Consider the following 20,553-nt stretch of genomic DNA (forward strand, 5'->3'; position numbering starts at 1 on the left):
ATATATATTTATATATATATATATATATATATAAATACTGTATATATATATAATTATTATTAGCAGGTATTTGTAGAGCGCCAACAGATCCCGCAGCGCTATAAACATAGGCGGTATACAAGATAACATTTATAGGGATCAGATAGGTAGAGGGCCCTGCTGAGAGTTGCACTGTTGTAATCGGCTCTTATGAAGGCAATCTAAAAACAGCTGGGCTCATAGGCTTACATTCTAAGGGGTTCAAGGGGATAGCAATGGAGTTAGGAAAGTTTAGTGTAGGTTGTATTCATCCCTAAATAGTAAAGTCTTATATAACAGTATTAATTTTTATTTTTTTTAAAGTATCTTAGGACCCGACTGCGTTAGTCCTAAATTGTGAACCCTGATGTGCGTTACGTATATTTTACATTCCCATGTAAAATATGTGTAATACATATTTCTATATATATCTGATAATGTTGATGTAAAATACATATCTATATCTATATATCTATTGGAATAGATATAGAGGTATAGATATATATAGAAATTTGCATTTACAATAAATAGTACATTATCATGTAAGTGAAGAACATTGAAATGTGAAATATGTACAGTAAAAATACAGTAAAACACATAAATACTTAAAAACATATGCACACACACACACACACACACATACATATACATATTTAGACATGTGCAGGTATATATCTCTATGTGAAAGCCCTTTGCAGGTCTTTTTTTTTCTAACTCCTGAGACCTCATATCTTTGAGCCCTTATAACGTTTTAATGCAATGTTTTCTTAAAATATTTTTTTTTATCAGACAGTGTTATTATGAGTGTAGCCTATTGTTAAATGTATTTTTGATTTGTTATGTGCAACTTTTTTGTTTTGCCTAACAGTTAACCAGAGCTCTGAAGTTGCGCATGATTGCGCTCAAGTGAACATGTTTACTTTCAAATGCAAGGTGATAAACACCTAGGAAGGTGGCGCACTGATAAATAAACCAGGTAATGTGATAGGATGTGTTAATATATAATATATATAACCCACTTCTACACATTTATTTTGTACACACCTACATTCTCTACACACATTCACCTACCATTATCAATATTTTTTATATATTTATTCATATATATTTTTTATTATTCCATTCTGGTATACCATATTTTTATTCCTTCATTCTTATCACACACTTTTTTTTTATATATTCTAGTTAGATAGTCCTCACCTCCTATGGGTTTCTTCATGGTCTTCCCTCATTATTACTTTATGTTCATTTTTTATGACTATCATACAGAATTAGCCTTTTTAATATACATCTTTTATATATATTTATATATATATTTTTTATATATTTTAAAATTTCCTGTCTGGGTTAATCCAGCTAGCTCCCAGTAATCCATACCAAACTTATTTTTATTTACTTACCACATTTAAACACGCAATTAACTATTTTATACATTTATCTGACATTTCACTACATTTTGGTTCATCTTCCAGTTCCTTATGATATTTCAAATACTATATAATATATGACACACAATTAGGATCCACAATCAATTTTTTGATTACATATAGTGGTTATAGGTTATACATTATTTTTATACCGTATCCATATGGACATGTTTTTATATTTATACTTTATTATTATTATATTGTTTGGTATATATCACTATGAGATCTTGCGTATGTCTAAATGTAACAATGATACTTAAGTATGGGTTACACAACGTCCCTTATATTGGTTGATCTTCTATTTTTCCTACTATGTCTCTTGCTTATATAAAGTGAATATATCAAATTACAATTTTCTTTTGCTATTTGCAGAATTATATATTTTTTTATATTTTTTTCATTAGACACTATACGAATCTGATGGCTTTTTATAGTAGATAATCATTCATATATCATACTGTGCAATTTATATAGATCTAAAACATTTTTTCTGTTTAAATCTAGCAAAAAGTATCTATAGAAAATGAGCAATATTTGTTGTAACAAAAAATTCTTTGTAACACATTGTTTTTCATAGTTAATCTTGCAATTTCTCAAATATCCGCAATTATTTAAGATATGGGCGCCCATTTAACAAGCTCCGTAGTGAGCTTCTGGGCACGTGTTTCTGGCGAGCCTTCAGGCTCTGAGCAGGCGGACAGACATCGCCGGAAACCAACCCAATCGAGTACGATCGGGTTGATTGACACCTCCCTGCTGGCGGCCCATTGGCCGCGAGTCTGCAGGGGGCGGCGTTGCACCAACAGCTCTTGTGAGCTGCTGGTACAATGCTGAATACGGAGAGCGTATTGCTCTCCGCATTCAGCGAGGTCTGGCGGACCTGATCCGCACTGTTGGATCAGGTCCGACAGACATTTGTTAAATAGAGGCCATGGGGTCTAGCACTGACCTTTCCAAGTAACATACATTTTATCAATCACAGTATAAACTTTTTTAGAAAAAAGCGATATACAAAAGATTTGATCATTCAAACAAATAATTTTGAATATTTCTATTCACAGCTATCGGCAGTGAACTAGTTAATCTTTCAGTATACACTTCCATTTCACATTAGATCCTACATATGACAGACTTTACCTCCTTTTCCCATTGGATAATTTAAAAACGCTGGATAATCAATGAAACACACTGTGACAGCTTAAGAAAGAGCCTTTTCTACCTGTTTTAATATGTCATTTTATGCCTGATGAAATGACCGCTTTATTAGGTCGAGAAATGCATTGCAGCAGCATTAAACCTGTTTTTAACTTGTATACGGAGGAGTCTGCCTTTTCACTCACACAGAACCAGTCTTACCTTCACAGAGGCATTGTTTTTATCCAGATTTACAACAACCTGTTTCCTGCATATTGCCAATAACACGGTGTGTGTTTTCTGGATGTAAACCAATTTGAGGTCTGAGAACAGCCCACATCCTGATATGGAACCATCATCCAGTGAGCTGACCACTGCAAGTGTCAGCCTGCCTGTTTGCACTGATTCAAGTGCCATCAAAAATTGTGAGTTATATTCTTTATCTTCCTTTTTCACATTATATACGGATTTCACTATGAGGCGCCAATTTTCTTTTTAATCCATGTTTACTTTCAACTCGTAAATAATGCGCTATTACTTCATATCACTTGCACGCTACAGTAAGTGCTCCACTTTTAATCTAGCCCATAATCAGTACACCCACACTGTGTAGGAATTTTGTTCCTTTCTCTGCAACTCAGAAAGTTCCTTCTGTAGGGTTCTGGGGTAACTGCATATTGTGCCAATAGTTTCTCTTTAACAGAATCATAATCCATGCTTTGGTAATCAGGCACAGCCTAGTAGGCTTTGGCTGCTTTTTCAGTCAATTGACTGGCAGAGATAGTAACCCAGTCCTTTTTTTCCACCCCTTGCAGGGCGAATTTTCTCTCAAAATCTTGTAGATAACTATCAATATTGCCTTCCATCTTTAAAAAGTTTTTGAAGGTATTGTGAGGTAGTTTCTTTTGACGATCCCAATTGTTACTCTGTAGAGCTCTTGTTCCCTGGCGTAGGTAGTTCTTTTTCTGCCATCCAAAACTGACACTCATCCTTCTGAAGCATTTTAGTGACCTCTGTGGACACCTCAGAAATTAGTTCCAAACTGGGGTTAGATCCAAAGATCACCAGGCGTTCTTTTACTTCCCAGGTAAAGTAATTTTCTCGAGAAGCATCAAGTATGCGACTCTCCCGGTCTCCCTCCATGAGTTTAACAATGATGATGGCCTTGCTTTTGTTACTGGCTACCCCATATTCTAGAATGTCCTTCAGCGTTGACTTTTTCATCTGATGATATACAGTCTCCATACAAAGCAAAGCAACTCTCCATGTCCTGAAGGTAATGTAGTTCTTTTCTCAGAAGGAGTATCCCAATTCTTGCCACCAAATGTAGCTGACATCGGAGGAATGGTCCCTGGCTTGAGACCCAGACCTCTTCTGCCTCAGCGTTCATCCGTTTTCTGGCAGGTAAAAAGCAGCTCCATGCTTTACTTTCCAGCACCACCCAACTGGTAGTGCCAAGTGTTTCCCAGAGACTCACAGCAAGGAAGGTTAAACGCCTCAAATTCCCAACAAATATCAGCCACACACTGGATAAATAGGAGAATAAACTGACTTTATTGAGAACACACAGAACTTAAATACAGTACACTGTTTACCTAAGAGGGTGGGGAAAATTAACTCAGAGACTTAGTCACATTTATTTAGCCAGTTCACACTAGAACAAAGGGTTAGATATATCAGATTAGCATGTAATTACAGGAAGCAATAGTAGACCCCAGCAATAGTTCTAACATTAATTGCATTACCTCAGCTACCTGAGTTATCCCCTGCAATTCCAGTGAATAGTCGGTACTGTGATAAGTCTAAAACAGGGGGTACAGGGGTCCTAAAGGACCAGGGAAAGGAGCATTCCTTCACAGGTAAAATAGTGCCAATCAGTAAACTAATGCTGAACGTCCTTGTAGCGGCATTGTCATTGAAATATGCATTAATGAGATTATTTTATTATGGCCTAGATTATACTTGGATCACAAAAATGTTAGCACTATGGTGACCTAAAAATTGCTTATGCACAATCCTAAATGCTTTAATTTTTGTACTCAAGGTACATTTAATTTTTATCACTCGGGTGATAGTCAAGTGCTGGTGTGTTAATTCCCTCACATAATAGACTTCTATGGGTGTGCATGGTAAAATTAATTTTGGATAACACTTGAGCTCCTAAATACTCTTTTGACCCCTTCCCAGTCCAGCCACTAGTCATATACTATATTTCTTTAATTCTGCCACAAAACTTTCTTCTTATTTCAGAAGTATTATGGTTAAATATAACAAATCTTTTATTATCGTAGCATTTTCATGTGCTTTGTTATGCAAACTAGCAAGCGACAACAATTTACATCAGGCCTCAAAAAGTGCTTAATTGGATTGTGCCTGAGAGCAACAATTAACTCTCCATTTGTAATTTGAGCACAATGCTCTAATACCACTCTCTGCTCTATCCATTAAATTCATAGGGTGTGCTAAAACATTTTTGGCCACATTAAAAAGCTCAGGTTAGCATTTTTAACTATCCACTTCTAAAACAAGATTGTGTATTATTATTTGCGCAAGGCCAAGTGCAAGATAACATACTCTCCACTATTAATCTAGGTTTATGTGTTTAACCCCTGCAAAGAAATTGAACATAGGTAAAGTTCCACTTAGAAGCCACAAGCATAGAAACTCCTGAGCAGAACATTGCCAGTGATCCAATTAGGAGCAGCAGTCACACATACTGTAGATACCAATAAATTTGTCCTGCTCAACAGCTGCATTGCTTAATGCTTATGGCTACCAGGCAGGACTTCCCCATAATAAATAAGGGTCAGTAATGAAAAAATTGCATGCTCCAATAAATTAGTGAATGTCATTCTTGCTTTAGAATGTCCAATAAATTTTCCATTTTATTTTTATATTTCATTTGTGTATAAATTAATTAATAGATATATTATTGTTATGTTGGATTGGAGATGTTTTTTAATTAGTTGTATAAGAATGGAGAAGTTTTAATCAGCACTTGGTTGCATTAGTCATTCAATACTTTAACATTTGCTGATCTTTAAAGTTATTTATGGAACTTGAAGGAAGTTCAGTTGTGATGCCATCTTACTACATGGACTCTCTGCTGGTTGCTTTTGGAATCACTGCGGCAGCTATGTTTGGGATGTCTTTGTATCCTGAGAATGTACATCCCTCTTGGGGCATCCAGGTAGAATGCTTCCTGGACTGTAATCTTTGTGATCTTGTGGACATTTATAGAAAGTTCATAGCCTTTTTTCAACCAACTAGCAGGACCTTGAACAGCACTGTTGTACCAGACTGTCACAGCAGAACATTTACAACATATTAATCTACACCTGCTATAAGGAGATACGTGCTTGGTTTCTCCCCCTAATTTGTCTCTTTGTAATGAGTGTCTTTTCTAAACTAACTTATTGATTCATACATTATATTTTGCCAACAATCACCTAAATTACAAGTTTTGCACTATAGAGGGTGCAAAACCAACGCAACAAAAGTTGCGTTATTTCACCCTTAATAGCGCTGCCTTTTCGAGTTTTTGAAAAGCCGCCTTGTGCATGCGATATGGTTGCTTTAAGCTCCATACCGCACAAAATATAAGCTCTGTTTTGACGTGCTCGTGCACGCTTTCCCGATAGACATCAATGGGGAGAGAGCCTTAGAAAAAAACCTAACACCTGTGATCGCGGAATGAAAATCTCCGTAACGCAACCCCATTGATTTCTATGGAGAAAAAAAGTTAAGTTTAAACCTAACACCCTAACATAAACCCCACGTCTAAACACCCCTAATCTGCTGCCCCCGACATCGCCGCCACCTACATAAAGTTATTAACCCCTAATCTGCAACTCCCGACATCGCCGCCACCAAAATAAAGTTATCAACCCCTAATCTGCCGCTCCCGATATCACCGCCCCTATACTAAAGTTATTAACCCCTATTCTACCGCTCCCCGAAATCACTGCCACTAAATAAAGTTATTAACCCCTAAAACACTGGCCTCCCACATCACTACCACTAAATAAACCAATTAACCCCTAAACCGCCAGCCCCCCACATCGCCAAAAACTAAATTAAACTACTAACCCCTAAACCTAACAACCCAATAACTTTAAAATAAAATTACAAGATCCCTATCTTAAAATAAATAAAAACTTACCTGGGAAATTAAAAAAAACTTAATTTAAACTATAAATTAAACTAACATTACTATTATACTAAAATTAAAATAACTATCAATTAAATAAATTAAATTACACATTAAAAAACCTAACCCTACTAAAAAAATTCAATTTACAATTGCAAAAAATAAAAAATACTAAATTACAAAAAATAAAAAATACTAAAGTACAAAAAATCACAAACACTAAATTACAAAAAATAACAAACATAAGTATCCAAAATAAAAACAATTACACCTAATCTAATAGCCCTATAAAATAAAAAAGCCCCCCCAAGATAAAGAAAAACCCTAGCCTACAATAAACTACCAATAGCGCTTAAAAGGGCCTTTTGTAGGGCATTGCCCTAAAAAAAATCAGCTATTTTCCCTGTAAAAAAATACAAAGACCTCCCAACAGTAAAACCCACCACCCAACCAACCCCCCAAAATAAAAAACCTAACTTTACAAAAAACCTAAGCTACCCATTGTCCTGAAAAGGGCATTTGTATGGGCATTAGCCTTAAAAGGGCATTCGACTCTTTTTCATTGCCCTTAAAAGGGCATTTAGCTCTTTTAAGAAAGCCCAAAACCCTAATCTAAAAAAAAACCCACCCAAAAAAGTTTTAAAAAACCTAACACTAACCCCCGATGATCCACTTACAGTTTTTGAAGTCATGACATCCAGGCAGCGAGAAGTCTTCATTCAGGCGGCGAGGTCTTCATCCAGACGGCGTCTTCTATCTTCATCCAGGCAAGATCTTCTATCTTTATCCCAGCGGCGCAAAGCGGCTCCATCTTGAAGACATCTGGCACGGAGCATCCTCTTCATACGGTCGGGGCCATATACTGAATCTTCAATGCAAGGAGCCTTTTCAAAATGGCATTCCTTGCATTCCTATTGGCTGATTTAATTTTTGAAATTCAAATCAGCCAATAGGATGAGAACTACTGAAATCCTATTCAGTATACGGCGGCGACCGTATGAAGAGGATAATCCACTCCGGATGTCTTCAGGATGGAGCCGCTCCATGCCGCATGGTTGAAGATAGAAGATGCCGCCTGGATGAAGATAGAAGACGCCGCCTGGATGGATGAAGACCTCGACGCCTGGATAAAGACTTCTCGCCGCATGGATGTCCGGACTTCAAAAACTGTAAGTGGATCATCGGGGGTTAGTGTTAGTTTTTTTTAAACTTTTTTTGGGTGTTTTTTTTTTTTTAGATTAGGGTTTTGAGCTTTCTTAAAAGAGCTAAATGCCCTATTAAGGGCAATGAAAAAGAGCTGAATGCCCTTTTAAGGGCAATGCCCATACAAATGCCCTTTTCAGGGTAATGGGTAGCTTAGTTTTTTTTTAAAGTTAGGTTTTTTATTTTGGTGGGTTGGTTGGGTGGTGGGTTTTACTGTTGGGGGGCGTCTTTGTATTTTTTTACAGGGAAAAGAGCTTTGTTTAGGGCAATCGGCGACTGGTAGTTTATTGTAGGCTAGGTTTTAATTTTTATTTTGGGGGGCTTTTTTATTTTTATAGGGCTATTAGATTAGGTGTAATTGTTTCTATTTTGGATAATTTCATTTGTTATTTTTCATAATTTAGTGTTTGTTATTTTTTGTACTTTAGTATTTTTTTATTTTTAGTAAGGTTAGGTTTTTTTAATATGTAATTTAATTTATTTAATTTGTAGTTATTTTAGTATAATAATAATGTTAGTTTAATTTATAGTTTAAACTTAGGTTTTTTTAATTTCCCAGGTAAGCTTTTATTTATTTTAAAATAGGGATATTGTAATTTTAATTTAAAGTTACTGGGTTGTTAGGTTTAGGGGTTAATAGTTTAATTTAGTTTTTGGCGATGTGGGGGGCTGGCGGTTTAGGGGTTAATAGGTTTATTTAGTGGTAGTAATGTGGGAGGCCAGAAGTTTAGAGGTTAATAACTTTATTTATTGGCGGCGATGTCGGGGAGTGGTGGAATAGGGGTTAATATCTTTATTATAGTGTGGGCGATGTTGGGGTGCGGGGGAATAGGGGGTTAATAACTTTAGTATAGTGGAGACGATGTCGGGGAGTGGCGGAATAGGGGTTAATACATTTTATTAGTGGTGGCGATGTCGGGAGCAGCAGATTAGGGGTTAATAACTTTAATATAATGTTTGCGATGCGGGAGGGCCTCGGTTTAGGGGTTAATAGGTAGTTTATGGGTTTTAGTATACTTTGTAACAGTTTAGTTATGAGTTTTGTGTAACAGTTTTGTTGCATAAAACTCATAACTACTGCGCTCATATTGCGTAACGGATCGTGTCGGTATAGGCCGTAACGCAAGCTTTTTCGCCTCACTGCAAAACTTGTAATGGCAGCGTTATGGAAATCCCATGCAAAAACGTAATTTTTTTGTGTGCGGGACTGACGTTGCGTTACAGGCTAAAAGGCTTGCGTACAGCTATACCGACAAGACTTGTAATGACTGCATTGCTGTTTTAACGCTGAAATGGCCAATTTTTCAGTGTTAAAACATGAACGCAAAACTCGCAATCTAGGAGAATGTTTTTTAGAAATTGGAAAAGTTCAAAAAGTAGATAGCAGCAAATGTATTTTTCCTCTTTGTCTAACCTGGAGGCAACATAATGAACATACCACAGTAGCAATTACTGTTGAGGAGCATTATGCACCTGTCTGTTCTGGGGTAAGGGAATTTGCTCTCAGTTTATTCTGAGTGCTTCCCATGAAATGGGAAATATACCTAGCAAAACAAGTGAGTGTGAGATGTAGGTTCACGCTGTTTACGGCAGTATAAAGTTAACACTAAAGCTGTAAAAACGATGAAAACACTTGAGGGCATCAACATAGTTTATAGGGGAAATAGGAAACATTTGTGTAATCACAATGGCTCACAGCCATTTTTCTAACAAATACTTCCACTGATTTAATATCTCCCAACTTTGAGTAATAAAATATATTTAAAGGTATGCAGAATTTTTCTCAGTCTGTTAAGATACAAAAGCTCAGATAACTTTTCAAACAAGTATTTTAATACAAATATTTAGCATAAACTATTTAGTGGAATGTGAAATGCTGATCTGCTATTATATTTCAAAGTGTACAGTACATTCTATAATATGAAAGAAATCTATTATCTACCTTGATATACAATTTGGTTCTTCCCTCTTTTCATTTATGCTGGGAAGGGAAGATTATTTTTAATTTAACATATTTCATAACATACTGCTTTTTATTTATTTATTTTAATAGAGACAATTCAGGAATACATAACTAACTATTTCTACTAGTTAATACAAATTTGTATTAAGAGGAAAATTCTGGGTTTTGGTAAAGATTTATATCCATTTTACAGAATATATTTGGATTTACAAAACACCCTGCAATATTCTTTGCTAGAAATTATTCTACATAGTTTGCAACCAGATTGAGAAATCAATTTGATAATTAGCTGTACATGCATTTGTGTGAGAACTGTGGTTGGCTTGAGTTAGTGGAAGCTGCTCTCGCTCACTAAACCCTCCTTGGAGAAGTCTTTGATAGATCTCACTGAAATTCCAAATGACACTGCATTTTCTCAGCTAAAATAGAGTCAGACCCTATTTTCATATTTATTTCTAAAGACAGAAGCACCATGCCCAAAGCTCAATAGTTTCCTTAAACTCCTCAGTATTTGGTACACAAATGTTCTAGATCTAGATAAAAGAACCATATTAGATATTAGTTATGATTGATAAATGCAAATGTAGATTTCAGTCTAGTTATTCCTGGTTACACAGGATCAGATTTGTACTTTTGTGTGTGTGAGACTTTACTGATCATTATGTGATATGGGGATCTGACCTGAACTAGTATGTCCATTAGCTGTGAAGCTACCACAATTAAGTCTCCTAAGATTTTGCCTTTTTCATGCTTTTCTTTGTCTTTTAATCTATCTAGGTGTTCCATCTTTTTCTTATCCTCCTTCTTTTCAGTTTCTCTCAAGTTTTCTCTGTTTCTTCCATTTTTTTCATATCTTATGTTTCTATTTGTCCTTATCTTTGCCATTTTCCCTTTGTTGTTCTTTCTCTTTCTTTTTCTTCTTTCACCTTTGTTTATTTATTTTTATTTGTCCTTTTTCTGGTCTTTGCCCATTCCTTTACTGCTCTCTTTTCACTTCTTTTCTTCCTCCCCTTTCTTTTCTTTGTTTGCCATTGTTATCATCGACCAAAGTCTACACAAAAAATGCACCCTTCTCTTGTTCTGTCTGTGTAGCTATTTTATTCTTTCAAGAGTTCCCTCACCCCTTCATCTATTTATTTAAGTCCTAGTTATAACAAAATTATAAGGGCGCGATCCGATATAGATCGTAGTTTGCGGTGCAAGCGAGGTAACCCGCGTCGCCCGCAGTTTCAGCTCGCAACTCGAGCTATCCAATATTCAGCGCCGTCAGATGCTAAACTGGCGTAAGTCTGAAAAACCGACGAGCAGGCAAAATGTGCGCAAATACACATTTTAGTCGTCGCAAGTACTTGCGCCTGTATTTTGTTCACGTAAAGTCTCAATAAAGTGTAGTTTTATGCAAATTAGCCTACGACTCGTAAAAAATAACGCCAGTTCTAAGAGATGCGCCACGTAATGACGATATTCAAAATTCATACTTAAACCCCTGCGCAGCCGCCATTTCTTTAGTGTGTTTGGTTGGTTCTTGGAGCTACAGCACACTACAGTGAGTAGGAGAAAGTCGTTAGAGTAGAGAGAGAGGCGCATTGCATAATATTTAGTTAGGTCGGATTTGGAGGATTTGATAAGCTTGTACATTTACTGTCACTTTTTTACATATTGCACACATTTTGCATACACACATATACAAAATACACAACACTTTTTTTTGATAACACCTTACACATTTTATTTATCTTTTACAGTTTGAAAGGCTGAGTGTCTGGTTGTGATTGTGTGTGATTGAAGTGGGAGTGAGTGTGAGTGTGTGAGTGTGTGTAGTGTGAGGATGTCAGGGAGAGCTAGGGCTGGGGGGAGGAGGGAAGGGGAGTTGCAGGGAGAGGATTATGGACAGGAGGAGCAGCAGGGTCCCCGTCAGGGAGTGAGCGGAGTGGGGAGAGGGAGAGCCAGAAGGGAGGATGGGAGTGGGGTTGCCCCAAGGCCAGGCACACTTAGAAGAGGGATAGAGGGTGCACATGGGGATAGAAGGGGGGAGGAGGGAGAGGATAGGGAGGAACCCACACCATGGACATCCCAGGGAGGGAGCCAGGCGGCCCAGGACGAGGAGCGTATGAGGTGTCCTAATTTCAATTTTGCAGAAAACCTCGCTCTAGTCCAGGCTGTCCTGGAGAACCATAATGCCCTCTTTGGACAAGAGAAGGGCAAAGGAGTTGCCCGTAGGCGTAAATATGCTTGGCAGAAGGTGGTGGAGGCCGTCAATGGTGTGTCCCAACAGAGGAGGAATGTGGATGGCCTAAAGAAGAGGTGGAATGATTGTAAGAGGAGAGTCAAGGAGAAGATGGGCCAGGAAGCAATGTCCCAGAGGGCAACAGGAGGTGGGCCTCACTATGAGGCGGAATACAATGAGTGGCAGGAGCTCATTCGTAGGTCCCTGAGCCTCACAGCAGTCCGTGGACTTCCAGGGGCTCGTGACTCAGGGGCTGCAACATCAGCACAGCATGCTGGTGAGTAACATCCCACACACCAGTATTATATGTATTTGAGTTATAACATCCTATATTGTCATACATTCATGTACACAATGAGGAGCATGGTATTTTGCTTACTAACAACAAAATATACAATGAGATTTAACATTAAAGGGACATGAAACACAAATAAGTTTATTTCATTATTCAGATAGAGAATACAGTTTTAAACAACATCCCAATTTACTTCTATTATCTATTTTTCATCATTATTTTCATAATCTTAGTTTATTAAATATCAATGCACATGGGTGAGGCAATCACACGAGGCATTGATGTGCAGCCACCAATCAGCAGCTTATGAGCCTATCTAGAAATGCATTTCAGCTAAGAATATCAAAATAATGAAGCATATTAGCTAATGGAAGTAAATTAAAAGTTTGTTTAAAATTCCATGCTTGGCTAGCTGAATCATGAAAGAATAAATATGGGTTGCATGTCCATTTAATGCTACTTAACACATTGAAAATCATGATATGAGGTGGAATAGTGAAATACTAACATGTCTCAGAGTAACACAGGCCACAAGCCACATGTAGATTTTTCAGTAAATGGACACCATAATCATCACAACCATAGTGTCACTTAAAGAACACATTTTCTCCATCACTGACATGTACACAGAACTATTGTATGAAGCACATACATGTATACTTTGCATATTAAAACCCATCATATCACAAATCTCAATGTGCACATGCATGTTATAGAGTTTGACATGAGAATATGGATAGGCCCTAGCATGTACATTGTATGCCCACATGGATAGATATCTGACTGTACTAATCCCTCTCATCATTTGACTCCTCCACAGAACCTCCAGTCACCAGGGTGCCTACGCCCATGAATCCCCCAACACCGGATTAAAGTATATCTCCACCTCAACCACCGGTCCAGAGAGTCCAGCAGGAGTATGCCAGGCATGACATGGGTTGGACTGCCTCAATTGAGAATCCCAATATTATGCCGCCTGCATTACAGGAGGATACCTAGCAGGAGCCCTGGCCGGAGGATTATTCCTTTGGCTTGGAGGGGGAGCCATGCCAGCCCCGAAGGGTAGATGTCTTTACCCCCCCACAAGAATATCATGCCACTCAAGGATTATACCAGCAGGCTGAGTGGATGCACACCAGCAGCCAATGGGACTTTCAGTCCATCCGGACATCTGTACCATCGGCAGCAGTTGGAAGAGCTCCACCAACTGAAATTCATCGCCCTGCACCTCCAGCTGAGATTCCGGGGCCTGCACCTCCAGCTCAGATTCCGGGGCCTGCACCTCCAGCTCAGATTCCGGGGCCTGCACCTCCAGCTCAGATTCTGGGGCATGCACCCCCAGCTGAGGATCAAGAAATGGAACCAGTGCCTATAGTCCCTGCTGGGGAATAGCCCATGGATCCACTGAGTTCCGCCATGGGTGAGGAATACATATCCCTACAGAGGAGGCAAACATTGACGTGTGAGAGTCTAACGTCAACCTGTGAAAGAATGCAGAGGGACCAACGCAGGTTCCATAGGAGCCAACAGCGTTTACAACAGCGATCCATTGAGCTGCAAAGGGACATGGCAGCATCTGTAACAGCTATGGTACAAAACCAATCACAAATGCTGAGAGTCATTTCGGACATGCAAATCCAGAGTGACCACAGATGGAGGGAACAGAACCAACTGTTGGGTGTGTTGGTGGAGCATTTCACCCACCAGCAGGACATCGCCTCAAGCATCCCGTCTGTGACCAGCACTCCTACTGGATCCACACAACCCAGGAGAGGCAGAAGACCCACTCCAGGCCCCTCATCTAAGAGGCCTAAAAAAAAAAAATCTTATTCTATTTCATCACAAATCTTGTCCTCTGTTATTTACCATATAATTGTCATCCACATCCATGTGAGGTGTGTTTTAGTACAGTAATATTGTTAAAACATATAATAATACCTGTGTTGAAATGGACAAAAAAGGTATTATTATAATGTTTCTGACATATTCCTGCTCAATAAACCACATCACATAGTTGTGTCTGAACGGTACATATAGTAATATTCACTTCTAAGATGTAAATCAAGGTTTCTCACATCCAATATAAATTTACACGTTGGTATATATAACTAATAATGTATTTAAAGAAGGTGTGAACATAAGGTATAAATATCCATTATCCTCATTCTTAATGATAGTGAACTAAACATGAATGAAACAAATGAGAAATATACAGTAATTAGGGTTGTTAAAGGGACATGAAAGCAAAATTGTTTCCTTCATGATTTGGAAAGAGAAGACAATTATAAACAACTTAATAATTTGCTTCTATTATTTATGTTGCTTCATTCTATTGATATTCTTTGCTGAAAAGCATATCTAGATATGCTTGGTAGCTGCTGATTAGTAGCTGTATATAGATGCCTCCTGCGCTTGTTTTACTGTGTGCATTGCTATGTCTTCATTAAAGTATATCTAGAGAATAACTGAAAATAGGTCATTGAAGTAAATTTTAAGGTTTTTACAAATTATATTCTCTATCCTTAATCATGAAAGAATATGTTTGGGTATAGTGTCCCTTTAAGGGAAGGGGGTTGGGATGTAGTAGTTTCACTTACATGCAGTGGAAATCCAAATTTAGAAATTCTGCAAGACATGATATATACACATGCAATGGTTGGTGAGGTACTGTCAAACATCATAATACATGTGAATGTTACGGTTTACTGTACTTATGAATAAGTAACTTACAGGTGAAGTATTCCCGGATGACATAATCCCTCACTTCATTCCCCCTCAGTGTCCCCCTGTCCACATCCTCAGGTACAGGAACCAGCTGCTGCTGCTGCTCTGGGTCAATGTCCCCCAACAAACGTGTGTCCACAGCAATGTTGTGTAGAATACAGCAAGCATTGACAATGGAACACACTTTGTTGGGGTTATACTGTAGTGCTCCGCCTGTAACATCAAGACACCTGAACCTGGTTTTTAATAGGCCAAAGCTCCTTTCAATGACATTCCTTGTTCTTATGTGTGCCTCCTGGTACCTGAGTTGTGGCTCTGTAATGGGGTGCACCAAGGGGGTAAATAGCCATGGTCTGCAGCCGTACCCTGCGTCACCTGTCATGTAACATGTGTTTGGATTACTACAGGTACATCATGTGCTTTAAAGGGACACAACATGAATTTCATATAAAAGATAGATTTAATAAAAACATTAAATTTGTGCATTATAAGCAATCTACTTTTATGCCAGTATTAGTCTAGACCAAAAATCTATTTTAAAGGACCAGTCAACACAGTAGATTTTCATTATCCAAAAATGCTAGATAACAAGACAATGCAATAGCACTTAGTCTAATATCAAAGTTATTTTTTATTACAATTTAAAGTGTTATGTATTTTGAAAATCCACCTGTACCATGTGACATCCATCAGCCATTCACAAATGCATACACACTTATTCTTGCACATGGTCAGTAGGAGCTGGTGACTCAAAGATATAAAAGATACAAATACTGTGCACATTTTGTTAATGGAAGTAATTTGGATAGTTTATTAAAATTAAAAGTCCTATCTGAATAATGGAAGTGCAATTTATACTAGACTGTCCATTTAATAAGAACCTGCAATTGTTAGCAGCTTGATAATTTACTTAGATTAGATCATTTTCTCCATTCTATAGATAACTTTTGATGACAAGCATATTAGATATGCTCAATAGCTGCTGATTGGTGGCTGCACATAGAAGCCTCATATGATTGGCTCATATATGTGAATTTCTATTTTTTTAAAATAAGATATCTAAAGAATAAATACAATGAGATAATAGAAGTGAATTGTAATGCTGTTTAACATTGTATTCTCTATCTGAAACATGAGATTAAAATATGTGTTTAGTGTCCCTTTAGTAGAAATATACAGACAGAATGAAGGTACTCACCAAGCAGCCATCCTCCCGAGAGTGTTCCATTTTCAAACATATTGAATAAGGAGGTCTGGCGCAGGATGTAGGAATCATGTGCACTCCCCGGGAAGCCTGCATACACATGTAAGAATTTCAGATTGGTATCGCAGACCATCTGGCAATTCAATGAGTGAAACCCTTTCCTGTTAATATAGAGGATTGTCTCCTCATGTGGGGCCACGATACGCACATGTGTGCAATCAATTGCCCCCATGACATTAGGAATACCCCCCAGTCGATAGAAGCCTTGTTTAAGACGGTTCCATTCCTGGGGGGTACAGGGGAAATGAATGTATCGTTGTGTCTGGTTATCTAGAGCAGTCAGAACCTCCCCTAGAATCCTGGAGAAAGTAGACTGCGCTAGGCCAGACACAAGCCCCTCTGTTGACTGGTATGAGCCAGTTGCCAGGAAGTGTACAGCACACAACAGCTTCTGCATACCAGTCAGAGCTTGGTTTCTATACGCTTGAGGGTCAATATCATCCTTCAAGACCTCATATAGGTTAATGAGGCTTGCAGATGTCAAGCGATATTTTTCCCTGACCTCCACTTCTGTCATCCCAAACAGGGTGACCCTAACCCTGTGTACCCTTGGTGCTCTTCCCCTCTGCTGATGCCTTCGTCTTATAGGCCCTGCTGGCCTATGGGCAGCTGCAGCAACAGCAGCATGGGGAGCACCAGGAACAGGGACAACAGCAGGAGGAGCAGGGAGGGCAGCAGCAGCAGCTGGAGCAGGGACAGCTACAGCACCATGACCAGGGACCTCAGCAGCAGGGATACCATCCAAAACAGGGGCTTGTAGGGGTTCCAGCACCCCTTGTGCCCCACGACACTGTCTCACTCTAAATGCAATATACTGCAAGGGAAACATGGTGGCTAATGAGGGTGTGCATTTGCAGGTGTTTTAAGGCTGCAGGTGAGAGGTTGTGCTGTTTGTGATTGGTTTGACACACTTGCAGGGGCAGGAATAATAAATGCTTTTAAGAGGTTAACTATTTGTGAACAAGCTGCTGCTATGTATATTGTTAGGCATGCATTTGTTAGGCCTTCTGAGAGTTACGTTGGTTTCTAAGTCAGTGCAAGGGTTCCTGCGCCTTCAATTTGTGGCGAGCTGAGAATGGAGTAGATTTTGTGAAATCTGCGCGCGTAAGTCCTTACGGCGTATATTGGATAGCAAATTGCGCGTGTTTTGTATGTCAGTCTATGGGCCAAAAAACTACGGGCGACGCCAGAAATCTACGCGCATAACTTCTAGCTTACTCCGTATATAGGATACCAAACCCACGCAAATCTTGGCGTCGCCGACTTTTGCGGGTGATGATTTTTATCGGATGGACCCCTAAGTCAGAATGACATTATATCCTTTGAAACCCCCCTAATATTATTGTCTTTTGTTTCTTTTAGGCTAGATTACGAGTGGAGCGGTGATTAAAGATCCTGCTCGCACGTTAACTTCACTAGAAGTAAGCTTTTTGGGCGTGTCAGGTAGCGTGAGTATTACAAGTAAACGCTTAGATTACGAGTTATGCGGTAACAGGGGTGTGTTGCTAACTTGCAGTTTATTGTCAACGCTCACTTACCTGCAGCGCTGGTATTATGGGTTTTTATAAACCCAGCGTTAACAGGCAAGAAGTGAGCGTAGAGCAAAATTGTGCTCCACACTTCACTCAAATACCAGCGCTGCTTAAGTGAGTGGTGAGCTGGTTGTACGTGCTCGTACACGATTTCCCCATAGACATCAATAGGGAGAGCCGGCTGAGAAAAAGTCTAACACCTGCCAAAAAGCAGCGTAAAGCTCAGTAACGCAGCCCCATTGATTCCTATGGGGAAACACATTTTATGTTAACACCTAACACCCTAACATGAACCCTGAGTCTAATACCTCCTAATCTTACACTTATTAACCCCTAATCTGCCGCCCCCGACATCGCCGAGACCTACATTATATTTATTAACCCCTAATCTCCCTCCCCAATGTCGCCGCAACCTACCTACATTTATTAACCCCTAATCTGCCGCCCCCAACGTCGCCGCCACTATTCTAAATTTATTAACCCCTAAACCTAAGTCTAACCCTAACACCCACTAGCTTAAATATAATTTAAATAAATCTAAATAAAATTACTATCATTACCTAAATTATTCCTATTTAAAACTAAATACTTACCTATAAAATAAACCATAAGCTAGCTACAATATAACTAATAGTTACATTCGCCTAGATTTAGAGTTCTGCGTTAGCCATCCAAACCAGCGTTAGGAGGTCCTAACGCTGGTTTTGGCTGCCCACTGGTATTTAGAGTCAGTCAGGAAAGGGTCTAACGCTCACTTTCCAGCCGCGACTTTTCCATACCGCAGATCCCCCTACGCCAATTGCGTATCCTATGTTTTCAATGGGATCTTTCTAATGCCGGTATTTAGAGTCTTGGCTGAAGTGGGCGTTAGAAATCTAACGACAAGACTCCAGCCGCAGGAAAAAGCCAGGAGTTAAGAGCTTTCTGGGCTAACTCCGGTTCATAAAGCTCTTAACTACTGTGCTCTAAAGTACACTAACACCCATAAGCTACCTATGCACCCCTAAACCAAGGACCCCCACATCGCCACCACTCTATTAAATTTTTTTAACCCCTAATCTGCCGACCACACACCGCCAAAACCTACATTATCCCTATGTACCCCTAATCTGCTGCCCCTAACATCGCCGACACCTACATAATATTTATTAACCCCTAATCTGCCCCCCCAACGTCGCCACTACCTACCTACACTTATTAACCCCTAATCTGCCGACCGGACCTCGCCGCAACTATAATAAATGTATTAACCCCTAAAGCTAACCCTAACCCTAACACTAACACCCCCCTAAGTTAAATATAATTTTATTCTAACGAAATAAAATAATTCTTATTAAATAAATTATTCCTATTTAAAGCTAAATACTTACCTGTAAAATAAATCCTAATATAGCTACAATATAAATAATAATTATATTGTAGCTATTTTAGGATTGATATTTATTTTACAGGCAACTTTGTATTTATTTTAACCAGGTACAATAGCTATTAAATAGTTATTTCCTATTTAATAGTTACCTAGTTAAAATAATTACAGAATTACCTGTAAAATAAATCCTAACCTAAGTTACAATTAAACCTAACACTACACTATCAATAAATAAATTAAATAAACTACCTACAATTAAATACAATTAAATAAACTAAACTAAATTACAAAAAAACAAAACACTAAATTACAAAAAATAAAAAAAGATAACAAGAATTTTAAACTAATTACACCTACTCTAAGTCCCCTAAAAAAATAACAAAGCCCCCCAAAATAAAAAAAATCTGATATGCTGACTGAATCAGCCTATCATATTCAAGTTCAATAATATTGGCTGATCCAATCAGCCAATCAGATTGAGCTTGCATTCTATTGGCTGATCGGAACAGCCAATAGAATGCGAGCTCAATCGGATTGGCTGATTGGATCAGCCAATCAGATTTTTTTTTATTTTGGGGGGCTTTGTTATGCTATTTTGTTATGCTATTTTGCTTTGTTGTTCATGCTATTTTCAGTGTATTTCTTCCTTCTCTTGAATTTCTTTTTCAGTAAGAAATGTCATCTTTTTTTTTTAAAATCTTTTATTTATCAATTTTTTCCACATACAAAAGAAAGAAAAGAAAAAAGAGATATAGAAATTGCACACAATCTTGTTGGAGACACAGCTCCTATAACATCAATAATAACAAAAATACATAATGGATTTTTCCATCCTGGGTCGAAGCAAAAAAAAAACAAAAAAAAAAAAAAACCAAGGTTTCAATATCACAGAAAAAAGAAACTTTTAACAAGGGACACAACCCCTACAACATCTGCAACAGGGAGACACAACTCCTGCTCCACCTTTTCGAACTATAAACGTACCTCAGCTGAGGCCCATAAATCCTTAATCCACAAGGAGAAAAAAAAAAAAAAAGAAGGGAAATTCTCCTCTCTCCCCCTCCCCCCCACTGTGGTATCCCACCCGTCACTCCCCACCAGGCCTCTCCAGCCAGCTGTATGGGAAGACATTTAATAGAGTCAATTCCACAAAACTCACTGATGATAAGAAGGGGGCAAGAATCAATTTTTGCGACGAAGTGGGATAAGATAATATAACAGGAGACCACCTCCACAAAAAATTCTGA

The sequence above is a fragment of the Bombina bombina genome, chromosome 5 (genome assembly GCF_027579735.1).
Source record: "Bombina bombina isolate aBomBom1 chromosome 5, aBomBom1.pri, whole genome shotgun sequence".
Classification (NCBI taxonomy): Eukaryota; Metazoa; Chordata; class Amphibia; order Anura; family Bombinatoridae; genus Bombina; species Bombina bombina.